The 18,124-nt window shown below is 44.6% G+C and overlaps 1 long non-coding RNA gene and 1 pseudogene across 1 annotated transcript; both read left to right on the plus strand.

The window, feature by feature from the left end:
* The first annotated feature begins 733 nt into the window (after positions 1-733).
* LOC120437871 lies at positions 734-4,480 on the plus strand. Its single transcript, XR_005611458.1, has 3 exons — positions 734-798; positions 883-1,002; positions 4,421-4,480. It is a non-coding gene; the product is annotated as an uncharacterized LOC120437871 (long non-coding RNA).
* A 2,972-nt stretch (positions 4,481-7,452) lies between these two features.
* Positions 7,453-18,124, plus strand: part of LOC120435043 — a 46,705-nt pseudogene continuing 36,033 nt past the window's right edge.

Genomic DNA, 18,124 nt, shown 5'->3' on the forward strand with positions numbered 1-18,124 from the left:
CGTCGCCCGTGTGTCTGCTGCTGCTGACCTGAAGTATTTGTAGTTGTTTCAGCACAGAGAGCAGCGCACAGATTTATGGAGTGTTTGTGCTACGATTATTCAGCATCTCCATAACAGTGACTTTGACTCATGCAGTGTAAATCAATGTTTGTCTTGTGTTTGTGGGACTGAGGATAAACCAGTGGCTGTGGGACCTCTGTGGTTGTGGGTCCTTTTCCACAGCAATGGTTAGTTTGTACATTTCCTCTTTTCAGCTCCTGGTTCGTCCAGCTCAGTATATTAGTTTGATTTCATGTAGGACACTGTTACAGCTGATAGGCAGAGCCACACTCGTCTTTTATTGTGTCTCAGGCTGCAGGTTACTTATAATTCAGTTTGTTAAATATAATTAATGAAGTTATCTGAATATGTTATCTGTGTCTGTAGTGCATGTTTGAACCTGTGCAGCCTTTGAGTTTGTTTAATCTTTACAGTCCACTTACACTCAGACAAACAGCAGCTTCACTGCATTTATGTTTGTCTGCTTAGACACAATCACTGCTGTGTTTTAGTGCCTCTGCTAAACTGCAGCTTGCAGATGAAAGCTGTGTCTCAGATGATGTTAGTCCAACACATCAGACACGACCTCTGCAGCTCTCAGCTGATGTGCACATGAATGATTTGTGTTTCCTCTGCAGGTAGAAAGTGTGTGTGAGCTGAATTGAGCAGCATGGATCAGTGTGAGGACAGAGAGGAGGGAGTCCCTCCCTCTAAAAGCACTCTGTGTGGGGAACATGAGAGCCAGACCAAAGCTCAGAGGTGAGATGACCATCTCTAACTGTCCATGACTCTTCTCCATGTCACAGCTCAGCACTCACATCACTGCTCCATCATTATTCACAGGAACCAACGAGGAAGAAAACGCAAACATGAGCACGAACCCAGCTGTGTGTCCTTACAGAGTGACGTGTCTAAAGAAGAGCCCATTAACTTTAAATCCCAGCCTGTGTCTGCTGCAGAGAGGTGAGCTGTTAGTAACATGAATTGATGTCAGTTTGGTGTCTGATTTAAATGAACTGATGATGTTGTTTCTCTAAACTCCATCTCTGGAGCAGTCAAGGATATAAAGACAATGGGGTAAAGTTCTAACAGTTTCTCTTTTGTTAAAGACCAACTTATATCTTAAAATCACCAAACCAGCTATGTTGTTTCTCTCTGTGCAACAGTGAATGATAATTTATTGACTAATGATCTGCAGAACAATATGCTGTGTGGATTATTAATGAACTAGAGAAGAAAATGTTTGGAGCTGAAATGTAATCATTTCTTAATCTTCAGTAAAAAAAAAGCTGACTGAGCTGAAATACACTGAATCATTCACCTGAAAGCCAAAGTGCAGAACTGTTGAAAGCTGAAGTTCAGACAGAAGAAGAAGTTTCAAAGTTGGAAAGTAGCTGAACATGTTTAAAATGTACATTTCATGTTCGAAGAGGGAAGGAGACTGGACCCAAAACACAGACTCGTAGTTAGAGAGCTATCTCTGGGATGCTGGGATGGTAGCTCCTCCCAGTCAGAGAGGGGGGCACAGACATGTCTGGATATACTTTAATGCAGACCTTCCCAAGTTGTGGGGCCCGCCCCCTAGGGGGGGCGCAGAGCCATTGCAGGGGGGGCGCGGGATGAAAAGGGGGAAAAAAACCAAAAAAACGCTTGGACACTGCTAGCACGGGGCGCCCACACAAACGCAAAGCAGGAGATGAAGCATTGCTGAATATGTTTCCAAACCAACTTCATTCTAACATTTTTCTTGTAAAACAAGGGGGGGCTAGCAAAAAAAGGTTGGGAACCACTGCTTTAATGGAAGTTAACAGCAGCTCAGCAGTACAGCAGTAGGCATACTTAACAAGTATGGGAGGGGCAGACTGGAATTCCAGGACTGACATAATGAATTAATTAAATACACCATTAAATAATTAATTTAGTATGGCAATAAATAATTAAAATTGGAAATAATTAATTAAATTAATATTTATGACACAGATACACAAAATACAGTTTTAATATTTTTTTAGCCGAGAATGTAGTGGTTTAATCTTCATATGTCTGGTCGGTTTGTCAAGATACAGCCTCTTTGCAAAAGTGCTTCGATGATTTCGGAGATGTCTGCCCAGTCTCACGGCAAAGCGTGGGACAGACCCGCTCGCCTCGCAAGCAATCGAGCTGTTATTACCACCGACAAAGCGCAGGCCCCGGTACACAGCTGTAATAACCCCCGCTGACACTGACTTCTTTTACTGAGGTTATATTTATCAGGGTTTTATTTCCTGATGTTCTTATGTGTCCTACGTGTTTCAGTCGCCAATTCTGAATTATAACTAACATTAAAAACATGTTTAAGGAGGAGAGAGAGCAAATAAATTCGATTAACAGCTGATCTTTGGCTGTGAAGGTTCTCAGTCATCCAGGTCATTGTAGTCTAAGGAGCTTGGAAAGAAAAGCGTCTGGACTTCTTTGAGTTGCTTGAAGACGTTTCACCTCTCATCCGAGAAGCTTCTTCAGTTCTAAGGTCAAATGGTGGAGAGCCCCAGATTTAAACCTAGTGGGAGTATCCCCCCAAAGAGGGACAAAGGACCCCAAAGCAGCTGTTTGTGTGCAGAATAATAATGACAACAAAAACCATTTAGTAAACAGTTTAATGTTGGTGAAATTCTGAACATTACCATGGTGATGTACTTTGGTGAGAACCACAGGAACCACCTTCATGATACAGAAGGTACCTGGATCAATAAACTCCTGCAGGCTTCAGATTGTATGAAAGGGACGAGCAACTTTTAATGGGGGGTATTAGGCTCGTCACTTTGTTACTCCTTTAAAAATGTGCTTCACTCACACACAATGTGCATGATTACAACCATGCACATACTGCACACAGAGAAATGTAGTCACATTTACAACAGTGTAAAAAATAACTTTAAATGCAGAGGCAAACAGGAGATACAGAAGGGACTGTGCTGGCTGTGACGTCATCATCGACACGTTCCCATGTGTTTCACAGTTTTTCACAGCTGATGAATTTTTAGTCTCAAAGAGGGATACACGAGGGTACTTCCCAAAGTCTGACCTGCATTAATCCAGAATACTGCTATAAACAGCTGGCACTGCGATAACTTACCGGCCATATGAGTGTTTGTGTTTTTCATTAAAAGAGTATGACTTGGTTAATTTAAGTTAACTTGGTTAACTTCTACTTTAGGAGTATCAGAGATGACTCCCAGGTGAGCTGGGTCCTCAGAAATCTGGACTCGTGTACTTTCCAAGGACACCACTGTACTGAAATAAAAAGGTTTTTGTTAAATATGATCTAAAGACTTCACATATCAGTAACATACAAGTCTTATATAACTACAGTATAAATGTAGAGGTGCTATCAACATGTTTAGTTATAAAGGACAGCTTCATGCCTTCTAATTCAAAATTCACAGTTAAAAAAAGATCCAACACTTATGAACAGCAGATAATAAAGGAAAGCGAATGGTTCAGTCTAACATGTGCTCCAGTGAGACATTAAACTTCAGTAAAACTGTGCAGTTATGAAACTTTAATCTGAACTGATTTGCTGAGTTGTAAATAAAACAGCGACCTTAACGTGACCCGACAGACAGGACCTGCGTGAATAAAGCCCAGTGTTTAATGTCCACTCACAACTCAAAGTCACATTAAACTGTGACTATCACCATGTAACGTGGGCGTGTTCCTGAATCAGCAGCAGGTGTTAAACAGGTAAACTGAGGCTCCGTCGAGCTGATTGCTGGTGTCGTGAGGAAAATGTCAGCTCGTGCACGGTTAACTCTGAACAGATATGTACTTTCTGTTACACCTTAACTGTCCAGCAAACCGACCAATCACATTAGGACCCTCTTGCTTTGGGCTCCGCCTCCAGACAGTCCACAGTCAGTTAATTCTGCTGCTCAAAGAGCTGCCCACAGAGTGTGAAGCTGCAGCACATTGTTTGTGTGTGCAGAATAATAATGAGGAAAAAAACATTTAGCCAACAGGTTAATGTTGGTGAAATTCTGAACAGGCATCAGCACAGCCACCTGCATCATTCTTCAGTGTTGTACCATTACCAGGTTAAACTGGCATAATGGTTTCTGTCAAAACTAACATGTCAGTTATTCTCTAATTCCAAAATCCGTTCACTCTAACATTAAGACATGAGTTACAGAAATAATTCTGCACTGACATTATAATCAGTGTTGATTTTCTGACTGTGTTTGTGAGCTGAGAGGAAATGAAAATGAATTTGTAACAAAAATCAGTTTTGTCCAGTTTTCCTGTAAAAAGCTGAACTCTAATCTAAGAGGATGTTACTGACAGGAAACAGCTGCATCATCTGCAGTCTGTGTGATCATAGCTGCTTCAATCATGTTTGTGTCTGCAGAGGTCAGAGGTCACAGTCTGCAGGATCCAGCTGTCTGTCTGTGAGGAGTGACCGGTCCAAACCTGAAAATCCACACTTCAGTGGTGAACCTGGACCAACGAGGTCAGAGAGCTGTGATGACTCCTTTACATGTTTGTGTTTCCTGGATAAATCTGACCTGAAACATCCTCAGATTGTTACAAAGATTCATAAAAAGAAAACAAAGAGAAAAGATCCAAATGTTCGACTTGGTCATTTGCTGTTTGAGGACAGTGATGCTCATATCTGTGGGGAAAGTGTGACCTGAGTGGGTTCATGTTTGTCTTTAAAGAGCTGCTCTGATTCTCTTTGTGTCTGATCTGTTAAACAGTCTGAGAGGTCACACAGAGACCCAGCAGCTAAAGCCTGGATCATACTGGCTGCTGTTACTCCATCAGGACAACACTGAACCACAGTGGTGTTCATGGCAGCGCTGCAAGCATAAAGTGCTGAACTCCAAAAACACTTCCTTTAGCTAAATGTCATATAGATAAGTCAAAGCGCTTCGAGTGCTCAGAAGAATAGAAAAGCACTATATAAGAACTAGTCTATTTACCATTTACCAAATGATAAGAGCTGAGTCTTAAAGAAGGAGAAAGAATAAAGTGTTTTGGTATCTGTGAAATACAGCGATGGTAGAGCTTCAGCCTGTCTCCATCATTAGTGGAGCAATGACTCCTCAGTTATATCAACAGTTCAGAACAGCTGTATGTGGACTGAGTCTGAGGAGAAGGTGAGGCAGTGAAGAAGGGAGAAGCACCAAATTAAATCAAACTTCATCTCCTTTAAGAGTTGAAGTTTGATCATCTGAGACCAGAGCTGTGAAAATGATCGTGGTGAAGCTTCACTCCTGAGACTGGACTTAGGAAATATTGTGAAATATTTAGTCTCTATGCAGACGTCCTGGAGCCTTCATCTCACAGCTGCTGCACAGAGAAAAGTCTGATTACTTTAACTCAGAGGGGTAAGCCTGCAAAATATTGGTCCAGCTCAGAGCGGGTCTGCATAGATAAAGGTAAACATGACACACAGTTATATAACTCTCTCTATATATATATTAGTTTGTGTTATTAAAGAGGGGGGATCAGGGGAGGGTCCATGTTTATATAGGCAGGGAGAGGAAGTCTGCAAGTACAGATGGATAAATAATAAATGAATAAATATATAAAGAGTAGCTACTGGGCTCAAGAGTTTGGCGTTCACCTTGTAATCGGAAGGTTGCCAGTTCGAGCCCCGGCTCGGACAGTCTCGATCGTTGTGTCCTTGGGCAAGACACTTCACCTACTGCCTACTGGTGTTGGCCAGAAGGGCCGATGGCGCAATATGGCAGTCTCGCTTCTGTCAATCTGCCCCAGGGCAGCTGTGGCTACAACTGTAGCTGCCTCCACCAGTGTGTGAATGGGTGGATGACTGGGTATGTAAAGCGCTTTGGGATCCCTAGGTGGGACTAGTAAAAGCGCTATACAAATACAGGCCATTTTACCATTTACTGGAGCCAGTGTGGACACAAACGCTCGTCTGCAGGAGAACCCAGAGACTGTACAGTGGGTTCCTCTCAGACTGAGGTGGAGTGGGTTGGCCCACTGCATGACCCCCTGACTCTTACAGAGTCAGCAGTGGGTTGATTGTAATAACTGAGAGTGGGAACACTGATCTCTCCCTGTGTCGGCCCCTCTCGACAGTTTCTGACCATGTTTCTGTTGCAGACATGCTAACAATACTAATGCTAAAGGCCGCATAACTAATGCTCAGAGCAGTTTGGTCAAATCTGGATGTTTTACTTTGTCAGTAAATGATTTTAGTGATGATGAAATGTGTTCACAGAGAGAGGAAGAGGAGTGGTGTTTGTGAGGAGGAGCAGCTGTCCTGCTGTGCTTTGTGTCAGGACGTCCTGAAGGATCCAGTCTCTACCAGCTGTGGACACTGGTTCTGCAGACAGTGCATCTGCTCATACTGGGACCAGTCTGCTTCATCAGGAGACTCCTCCTGTCCCCAGTGTGGAGAAAGATCCAGAAGCAGAGCTGGACTGCAGACAGCCAGTCAGAGCAGCTGTGTACAAAGTAAGACTGAACATCTGTCTGCTGATGGACTCGTTTCTGAAAACTGGACTTCTTGTTGTTGTTCAGACATTGAAGAGTTTTCTTTCTCTTTCTTTCAGCAGATGTTGGTCTGCAGGAGGTTTTAGATGAACATAAGATCAGTCTGAGGAGGAGATGTGAACGTGTGACTGAAGGAAGTGATGAAACAGGAAGTAGAACCCTCCTCAACAGGATCTACACTGAGCTCTACATCACAGAGGGACAGAGTGAAGAGGTTCATACCCAACATGAGGTGAGGCAGCTGGAGACAGCTTCCAAGATGGACGCCCTCCATGACGCTCCAATCAGGTGCCAGGACATCTTTAAAGCCTTACCTGACCAACAGAGACCCATCAGAGTGGTTCTGACCAACGGCGTGGCTGGTGTTGGAAAAACCTCTGACCAACAGAGACCCATCAGAGTGGTTCTGACCAACGGCGTGGCTGGTGTTGGAAAAACCTTCTCAGTGCAGAAGTTCACTCTGGACTGGGCAGAGGGCTTGGAGAACCAACATGTCAGTGTGGTGGTCCTGCTTTCATTCAGGGAGCTGAACCTGATCAGAGATGAGCAGTACAGTCTTCTGGAGCTGCTCCATGTTTTCCATCCAACATTACAGAAGGTCACAGCAGAGAAGCTGGCTGTCTCTCAGCTTTTGTTCATCTTTGACGGCCTGGATGAAAGCAGACTTTCATTGATTTCACCAACAGGAAGCTGCTGTCTGATGTCACACAGAAGTCATCAGTCAGCCAGCTGCTGACAAACCTCATCCAGGGGAATCTGCTTCCCTCGGCTCTCGTCTGGATAACTTCCCGACCCGCAGCAGCCAATCAGATCCCTCCTACATGTGTTGACAGGCTAACAGAAGCACGAGGCTTCACTGACGCCCAGAAGGAGGAGTACTTCAGGAGGAGATTCAGTGATGAAGAGCTGTCCAGAATCATCTCCCACATGAAGACATCCAGGAGCCTCCACATCATGTGTAGTATCCCAGTCTTCTGCTGGATCACTGCTACAGTTCTGAAGCACATGTTGACTACAGAGCAGAGAGAGAGAGCTGCCCAAGACCCTGACTGACATGTACTCACACTTCCTGCTGGTTCAGACAAAGAGGAAGAAGAACAAGTACCATGAGGGACATGAGACGAGTCCACAGGAGCTGACGGAGGCTGACAGGGAAGTTCTTCTGAAGCTGGGGAGGCTGGCGTTTGAACATCTGGAGAAAGGAAACATCATGTTCTACCAAGAAGACCTGGAGCAGTGTGGTCTGAATGTGACAGAGGCCTCGGTGTACTCAGGAGTTTGTACAGAGATCTTCAAAAGAGAGTGTGTGATCTTCCAGAAACCAGTCTACTGCTTTGTTCATCTGAGCATTCAGGAGTTTCTGGCTGCAGTCTACATGTTCCACTGTCACACAAACAGGAAGACAGAGGTGCTGAAGAAGTTCCTGGGACAAAAGTACAGTGGGTCATCTCTGGATGATTTCCTTAAACAAGCCATGGAGAAATCCCTCCAGAGTAAAAATGGCCACCGGGACCTGTTTGTTCGCTTCCTTCATGGCCTCTGTCTGGAGTCCAACCAGAGACTCTTAGTAGGTCTGCTGGGTCAGACAGAGATCAGTCCAGGAACCATCCAGAGAGTCATCAACAACCTGAAGGAGATGAACAGTGATGAAATCTCTCCTGACAGAAGCATCAACATCTTCCACTGTCTGATGGAGATGAACGACCTCTCAGTACATCAGGAGATCCAAGAGTTCCTGAAGTCAGAGAACAGATCAGAAAAGAAACTCTCTGAGATCCAGTGCTCAGCTCTGGCCTTCATGCTGCAGATGTCAGAGGAGGTTCTGGATGAGTTGGACCTGCTGAAGTACAACACATCAAAGCGGGGACGACAGAGACTGATTCCAGCTGTGAGGAACTGCAGAAAGGCTCGGTGAGTCCAGATGTGATCATTAACATCATTGATCAGTGTAGATCAGTAGTTTAGTTCTTCAGATATACACAGTACTAAATGACTCTCATTAGTTTGAGTTTCTCAGAGAAAATTATATTTTGTATTGATTAAATGTGTGTGTGAACTTAGCATGATCCTGCACTGACAGTCGTACGCTGTGTGTTGTAGACTCACATCTACATGTAGTACCTGTGTTGTGTCATTAGGGGGCAGTATTTTAATCTGCTGCTGCTGTTGTTGGTCATTCAGACGCTGCTGTTAGAGAGACAGAAATAAGAATCTATGAAGAGCTTCTTTGTAGTGAAGTGAACTCTGATGTTACAAACAGAGACAAATATCCAGAGCAGTCACCGTCTGAGCTTCTCCTCTGACTACAGACAGAACTACAGACACAGAGTTTAGTGGCATAAACATGGTGAGTGAGGATGAAGGTGCTGAGGAAGACTCTGGTTTAGTGTGATTAAAGTGTGATGTACTGATGAGTGACAGTGCTCTGGTTCAGAGTGAGGCTCAGAGGTGAACCAGCTGTGCTCTCTTACTGCCCACACTGCTGACATCTGGACTGAACATGTGTCCAATCCATGAGCTGATGTCACAGCAGCTCATGGATTCTGCTGATGGAATTCACTGCTGTGTTTCTGGCTGCTGTTTACATCCCTGAGCTAACTTCCTGGCAGCCAAACGTCATGATGTCATCAGTGCTGTATAGACGGTGGGAGGTTCATGTTGTAACCACACAGTGTTTGTGTCCGTACGCTGCAACCTTCCACACCATCCTTTATTGTACAGACTCAGCAGCAGCTCCATGGATCCCAAATCCAAGAGTGGAGAACAGATTTGAAGTGTGTCACATCCATGCAGTCACAGCTGTTTCCACCATGTTTCCACTGATATTAATCCTGTTCAATGACACGTTTCATATCAGTGAATATGTTCTTTAGGACGTCCACTGACATGTTTAAGTGTCCTGCTGGAAATCACTCAAATCATCCATGAAATCCATGAAAAATCCTTTTAGTGTTTCTAACTTCACCCTCTGTCCTCTCTCTCTCCATCCTCCTCACTGCTTCTTTCACTGATAATCACACAAACATCGTATTCAGCTACAAAATAACACAATAATATCATCTGATGATCATTATTAGAAGAGCAGGATCCATATTTGATATCAGAGTAACACACTGCTTGGTTATGTGCAGTCATCATCAGTGACTGTGGGTCAAACAGAAGCTCTCTGATTGGTTGCTGACCTTGGTCACCTGTCCACTCTCACCTGTTTGTGTTTGCTCTCTCTTTGCTGTCTCCATCCTCTCTCTCCTTTCTCTCCCTCTCTGTCTTTGTACCGTCACTCAGGTCCAATGGAAACAGTGACATTTACAAACCAATCAAAGACAAACTGATCCATGTCAGGTTAGAACAATATTCAAAGTGAATACAGGCTGCTGCTGGACACAGACAGGTAACATCATTTTGACTTGCTGTCACCTGGATCTGGACTCATAAACACTGAAGCCCTGAACAGGAATACAAATCTTTTTCTGCCAACTAGCGACACACCAGCAGATAATGGCTCAGAAAGCTAAAATGAGCCAATCATTTCTGTGTTTAGTTGAAATCAGATCTGATATCAGCAGCTCTGAGTTCATTCATCATTATTGTCCAGTGATGAGATTTCTGCTCCGTTTGGTAACAGTCAGCAGGTTTTTCCTGCGTGTGGACGTGAACAGTCGTACCTGACAGCAGCAGGTAGCAAACAGAGATCATCTTTCCAGCTGGAACTCTTCACTGAGCTGAACTCATTCAAAATGTTCTGGAGTCAAAACAGGAAACAGTCCAAATGTGTGTGTCTTCACTCTGACTCTGGATCAGATCTCAGTGACAGACTGTGGACATTATGGAAGCCTAAATGTGACACCACCTTCCTCCTTCATCTGCAGATTAAAGCCAAACAAAGATTCTCATTAAAAGTCTGCAGGTCTGAGAGAGACTCAATCGTTGTGTCAAACACAGTAAGAGGAGCTGAAGCACAGATGTGAAGAGCAGATTCATCAGATTATGACGTCACTCTGTTTTGTCTTCATATACATTCAGTCTGTGTTTATAATGCAGATTTTCTGCTTTTATAATAACACATTTTATATTTTCTATAATCACAGACTGACTGAGTGTTGGCTCTCAGAGTCTCACTGTGAAGTTGTGGCCTCAGCTCTGAAGTCCAACCCCTCCCATCTGACAGAGCTGGACATGAGTGAGAACAACCTGCAGGATTCAGGTGTGAAGCTTGTGTGTGCTGGACTGGAGAGTCCAAACTGTCGACTGGAGACTCTGAGGTGAGTTCACTGACTGCAGCTGTTGTTGTTTTTCTATATTTCAGGTCTTTGATTGATGTTTGAAACTTTGTTTAGTTTCTAAATGTTCAGGATGTGTCTGAAGACAAATGTGAAGAAGTTTGAGTGCTTTCAGAAATGTTGTGTCTTTCCAAATGACTGAACAACAGTTTTTCCTTTTGGCTCCAAACAGAAGTGACAGACTTGAGCAGGGTTCATTTAAAGGCTGACAGAAGTGGAGTGGTGACGGGGAGATGTTTGACAGGACAGTGTTTCAGCCTCCACAGGTTCATGTTGTGCTCCATCAGTCAGTGAAGATGAAGTCAGTGCTGATGAGGCTGTAGAGTGTGTGAGGGATGTGAATGAGGATGATGAAGATCTGATGACTGCAGATAAAAACAGGCTGCAGAGACTTTGAGCTTGTGTGGAAACAGAGAGAGAAAAGAAAGACATGAATGTCAAAGCTGTTGATGGTATCAGAAGCTGACCAGTCCCAGTGTTTCCATGGAGCCCAGTCTAACACTTATTTATACTGTCACGGGCTGTGACGGCTGGCGCTGCGGGCTCCTCCTGCTTGCTGAGCTCCTCCTCCGGCGCGCTGAGCTCCTCCTCCGGCACGCTGAGCTCATCCACTGGCGGCGCGGGCCCCTCCGACAACATTGCAGCTACTGACGATGATGATGGTGATACAGCAGCAGCCGGTGGAGATGATGGCAGTGTAGTTGATGTGGATGGTGAAACAGATGATAGCTGAAGCGGCCCCTCATACCCTTCAGCAGAGACAGATGCGTGACCAGCAGGTATCGAGACCTCTGGCAAAGGTGAAGCTGGTTGAGACAGCACAGGGCTCACAGCCGGCTCGTGATGCTGCGGCTGGGGTTGTGCGGGGCAGTCAGTCTGTTCCAGCCCAGGTAAACAGTCCTCACTTAGCAGACTGAGCTCCTCTGAACATCCAGCAGTGGATCGAAGGGGGCTGGGCTGTAGGCTGAGTAACTAGCAGGGCAGCTGGCTGAGCCACGGCTAAAGGCTGGGCAGCTGGCCATGTTAGCGATAGATCAGGTGACGGTGCTAGAGACAGAGCTACTGACTGTAGTGATATTTGTTGAGGAAGTTGAGCAAGTGCCTGAGCGGCTAACTGAGCTGCAGGTGCCTGATGGTGGAGTGAATGGTTGCACAGCGACAGCAATCGGTTGAGCAGAGAGAGAAGCAGTCAGTAGGGTGGCAGCAGCATTCAGAGCTGCTGGGGTGGGTTGTGGAGTGGAGGCTGCTGTAGGTAGGTGAGGTAGATGATTGAACTGAAGACTGCTTAGCTATAGACTGGGCGGCTGCCTGAGTTACAGGCTTGGCGGTCTCACAGTCCCTAAGTAAACAAACAGATGGAAAATGAAAAATTGTCCTTGTGACTCACCACAGCCGGCTGTTGTGAAGTCCGGGAATCCGGCTGCGGTGAAGAGCGCCGGGGCGCGAGCATCGCTTCTTTGACGATGCCGGGGCCGGCGTGTCAGGCTGCGGTTCCATCAGCTGGTCGGGCTGGAAAGCAGACTACCACGATCGGGTAGAGAGAGTCTATTAGACGAGCGTAATCTGCTGCAGCTGGCAGAAGAGGACGAGCGGCAGGTGTGGCTGTCTCTAGTGAAGAAACACTTCCGGGTTCGCAGTCTCCTCAGCGAACCAAAACATCCGGAAGCTCACACGGAGAAACCCAAAACACCACACGGAAAATATAAACATAAACTAAAATACATGAGCCCTGGGTCCCTAAACGCAGGCCATGACATATACACTAACGTACAGAAGTGAATGGGAAAATGAATTAATAGTTTCAAATGTAGTTCTCAGTTCATTTACAGAGTTTAATACAGTTCATGAGGAAATGAGAAATGTTCAAAACAGCAGCTGAGGAGAAATCTGCTTCACAAAGTTGGATCCAATTCCAATAGTTTGTGATGCACTTGAACGCAGCGTGAGCAGTTCACGGCCTAACCCCACAGAGACTGTCAGTCTGGACTTTCCTCTTTACCTGTTGGCTGTCAGTGAGATTTCAGAGCAATCAGAGACTGTGGGTCTGTGTATGAAGTATAATTCACGTGCAGTTGTAGAATGAATGGATTAACCCTAACCTGAGAAACATGGTACGCCCCGGCTCTGCTAGGTGACAGGGGAGGTAACATGAATGAGCCCAGAGACAGGAAGGTCAGATAAAAAAGAGAAACAAAAGGTTTATTACCACAACTGAAAACCGTTACTGAAACAACTCACTAGGCAATGAGGTGATTTGAACAACCAAAAAAACTTATCTATAGAGATTGACAGACCACGTGACTTTCGCGCATTGCTTTGTGGGTACCCGTGGCACCAAAATCAAAACACTGCATCAAGCGCTAGCTTTTCCAGCACCGGCAATTATTAATTCTGCGGTTTTAATCCCTACTTGCATTTTATTTGCCCCGAAAACAGTTATGTACAAGACGAGCATACAGAGTAGAGTAAGGACGTTAGCGTGCTGCCCAACTTTCATCACGCAGCAAATAAACTTCAGATCCCTGCAATAAGCCCAGGCCCAGGTTACTTTGGTGATTTGGACTATTCCATTTCACAGCTGTTGTTTTTTCCCTCTATCTCCTGTACAGGCAAACGCAATCTGTTTGTCGTTTCAGGTTGTAGTATTACACAACATTATAAGATCTAATAGAAATAAAATGAGTGTTTCGTAATTCATTCAATTTATTGTCTTTATTTATAACTGGCATTATTGTTTCATTTTATTATAGAATCTTACAAGAAAGAGACAACATTGTATTCCATTGTCCTTTATTAGCTGCTTTGGTAAAAAACAAATCAACAATGCAAAAAAACCCAAACATTTCAAAACAACATACTGGAAAACAGTTATTCATCACTTGATTTCTTCAATACAACACTTGGGCACATATATGCGGGACTTTTCGTGGCTGTTTGGATATTGCTCTCTCTCTTAACCGATCAAATCTGGCTGTGGTAGCAGCTTTAAACTCGGTCTGACCCAGGGTGATAGAGGTGCCCAGTCTGGATCGCATTCTAGCATTTTGTAGGCTGGTTTTCCTACAAAACACAACAAACATTAAAGCTGCAAGCAGCGTTATGAGGGCCCTCGCACCCCCGGCGCGTCAAGTCACGCCCTACACCTAAAACCAGCACATCCGATCTGATGTCATATGGATGGAATTCATGCATGTAACAACCACCTAACATTTCATCTAATTCAACCATTATTATAGTCGTCCCTCTAGGTGGCTCTCTAACCATTACTGACAAATGGCATAACAAACATTTCCGAGCTTGAGTCTCATCACGCCTGCCACCTTTGGGAGAGATTGGACATTGTGTTTTTGAGCGACAGCAGATTACTGCTTTTTGGCGAGTGATTGAAAATCCACGTGCCGCCATGACCACCCCGTTTCCCTGAACGTAAAAAGCTTTGCAATTTAACATCACAAAGGTCTTTGGATTCCACGCACTGGAGATCGCGTAAATCTGATGAAATCCCTTGGAGGAGTTCATCAAAGAAAGGTGCCTGAAAAGAAGGGAAATTGTCACCAAAATTACAAATTAATTTAAATATGGCTGACTTCCTGTTGGATTTGGGATATTGCTCCAAGAGACTTTTTTGTACATCTTGTTATCTTCCATAAGCTTACCAGGTTTCAGACTCATACATAAAACACAGAGCAGGGGCTGTTGTTTTGACATTTTGTAGGGGGCGCTGTGAAGCCATTTTGCGCTATTCAATGAAAGTGATCACATAACCAGAAAGCGCACATCACATTGGAGGTGTGCGCCAAATTTCAAGACTTTTTAAACTTACCAAGCTCCTCAAAATCCCCTTCATCTTTCATGGTGAACTGCATTGCCACCAGGGTGCGCCGTTCAGTTTAAAGTCACAATTTTCTCACTGAAGCATCACGAGGGACTGATGTTAATATTCACCGCTTTTGAGGTGGCCACGATGAACCCATGAAAATCAGTACAACAAAGTGTAAAACATGACATTTCTTGTTGCCACTAGGTGGCGCTCTACGTATTCCTGACAATGGGCACATCAATCTGTTCAGGGCGGGTCTGACATCATCCCTGTAAAGTCTGGTTCTGATCAGACTGGATTTCATTGAGTTATACTACTTTGTTTCTTCATGGCGAGACATCAAAGTTCGCCATGCTGCTGGGGTCACACCCTTTCGCGAAAAGTCACAGTTTTCACTGTAACCCAAGACCAACTGCTTAAGGCTTTCCTGGAGAAATTTGAGGCTGCAGATGTCAACCATAACAATACTGTACACCAAAGTGTAAAACATGACATTTCCTGTTCCCACTAGGTGGCGCTGTCCCTGGTGTCAAATATGGCAGTTGAAATATCTTCAGGGGTGGAGCCTCATCATATGTGTGCTCTTTGGTCCAGGTCGGACCATGTATGAGGGAATGAGAGGCAATAAGATTTTCATGGCGAGTCATCCAAATTCGCCGTGGCGCCACGGCCTCACCGTATCACGAAAACTCAAAAGCTCCGGAATTTAACATGGCCCAGGTGTGTAGTTGACACTGACCAAAGATGAAGCTTATACGACCAAATCCCAAGGAGGAGTTCGAAAAAGTTCGAGGCATGGAAATGGCAAAATTAGAGCCAAAATGTGACCTTCAATCCAAAATGGCGGACTTCCTGTTGGGTTTGCGACAATGGGCCCATTGACTTTTTTGTTTGTCTTGGCATGATACACATGTGTGCCAGATTTCATACATGTAGCTCAAACGATGTGTTCGTAGGGCTGCATTTAACAAGGCATAGGTGGCGCCACTCAGCCATTTCCCAGTGCTCATATGTAAAACCATTAAAATACAAAATTTTTCACCAGACCTGGCATGTGTGCAAAATTTCAAGAGTTTTTGAGCATGTTTAGGCCCTCAAAAAGGCCCTTGTTTTGCCTGAAGAATAATAATAATAATAATAATAATAATGATAATAATAATTAAAGCTGCAAGTAGCGTTATGAGGGCCCTCGCACCCCATCACGTCGGGCCACGCCCAACACCTACAACCAGCACGTCCGATCTGATGTCACATTGATGGAATTCATACCTAGAACCACCAGCTAACGATTCATCTCATTCAATCATTATTATAGTCGTCCCACTAGGTGGCGCTCTAACCATTACCGACAAATGGGATAACAAACATTTCCTACCTTGAGTCTCATCACGCCTGCGAACTTTGGGAGAGATTGGACATTGTGTTTTTGAGTGACAGCAGATTACTGCTTTTTGGCAAGGGATTGAAACTCCACGTGCCGCCATGGCCACCCCGTTTCCCTGAACGTAAAAAGCTTGGCAATTTAACATCACAAAGGTCTTTAGATTCCACACACAGGAGATCGAGTTAATCTGATGAAATCCCTTGAAGGAGTTCGTCAAAGTATGAGGCCTGAAAAGAGGCGAAAAAGTGGCTAAAATTACACCTTAATTTTAAAATGGCTGACTTCCTGTTGGATTTGGGATATTGCTCCAAGAGACTTTTTTGGACATCTTGATATCTTCCATAAGCTTACCAGGTTTCAGACTCATACATAAAACACAGAGCAGGGGCTGATGTTTTGAAATTTTGTAGGGGGTGCTGTGGAGCCATTTTGCGCTATTCAAGGAAAGTGATCACATAACAAGAAAGCCTTCATCACATTGGAGGTGTGGGCCAAATTTCAAGACTTTTTAAACTTTCCAAGCCCCTCAAAAGCTACTTCAATGGTCATGGTGAACAGCGTTGTCACCAGGGTGCGCCGTTCAGTTTAAAGTCACAATTTTCTCACTGAAGCATCAAGAGGGACTGATGGTGATATTCACCGCTTTTGAGGTGGCCACGATGAACCTGTGAAAATCAGTACAACAAAATGAAAGCCACGACATTTCCTGGTGCCACTAGGTGGCGCTCTATGTATTCCTGACAATGGGCACATCAATCTGTTCAGGGAGGGTCTGACATCATGCCTGTAAAGTCTGGTACTGATCAGATTGGATTTCATTGAGTTACACTAATTTGTTTCTTCATGGCGAGACATCAATGTTCGCCATGCTGCTGGGGTCACACCCTTCCGTGAAAACTGACAGTTTTCACTGTAACCCAAGACCAACTCCTTAAGGCTTTCCTGGAGAAATTTGAGGCTGCAGATGTCCCCCATCGCAATACTGTACCCCAAAGTGTAAAACATGAAATTTCCTGTTCCCACTAGGTGGCGCTGTCCCTGGTGTCAAATATGGCAGTTGAAATATCTTCAGGGGTGGAGCCTTATCATATGTGTGCTCTTTTTTCCAGGTCGGAACATTTATGACAAAATGAGAGGCAATAAGATTTTCATGGCGAGTCATCGAAATTTGCCATGGCGCCACGGCACTCACCGTATCCCGAAAACTCAAAAGCTCCGCAATTTAACATGGCCCAGGTGTGTAGTTGGCACTGACCAAATATGAAGCTTATGCAATCAAATCCCAAGGAGGAGTTAGAAAAAGTTCGAGGCATGGAAATGGCAAAATTAGAGCCAAAATGTCACGTTCACTTCCAAATGGCGGACTTCCTGTTGGGTTTAGGACATGGCCATAACAGACTTTTTTGTGCGTCTCCTAACGTTAGATATGTGTTCCGAGTTTCATACATGTAGGTCATACCCACACCGGGGCTCGCGTTTTTCATTTTTCTAGGTGGCGCTACTGAGTCAATTTTCCCTTGATATTTCTGAGGACATTAAAATACGTAAATTTTCACCAGACCTGACGCGTGTGCAAAATTTCATGAGTTTTTGAGCATGTTTAGGCCCTCAAAAGGTCGATTCATTTGCCGTAATAATAATAATAATAATGATAGACGGAGCAGATACAATAGGGCCTTCGCACTCTCAGTGCTCGGGCCCTAATAATAATAATAATGATAATAATAATGAACAGAGCAGATACATTAGGGCCTTCGCACTTTTGTGCTCGGGCCCTAATTAAAGCTGCAAGCAGCGTTATGAGGGCCCTCGCACCCCGGCGCGTCGAGCGACGCCCAACACCTAAAACCAGCATGTCCGATGTGATGTCACATTGATGGAATTCACGCATTTCACCACCAGCTAACATTTCATCTCATTCAATCATGATTATAGTCGTCCCACTAGGTGGCGCTCTAACCATTACTGACAAATGGCATAACAAACATTTCCGAGCTCAAGTCTCATCATGCCTGTGAAGTTTCGGAGAGATTGGACATCGTGTTTTTGAATGACAGCAGATTACTGCTTCTTGGCAAGTGATTGAAACTCCACGTGCCGCCA

Source organism: Oreochromis aureus, linkage group 3 (assembly GCF_013358895.1).
Source record: "Oreochromis aureus strain Israel breed Guangdong linkage group 3, ZZ_aureus, whole genome shotgun sequence".
NCBI lineage: Eukaryota > Metazoa > Chordata > Actinopteri > Cichliformes > Cichlidae > Oreochromis > Oreochromis aureus.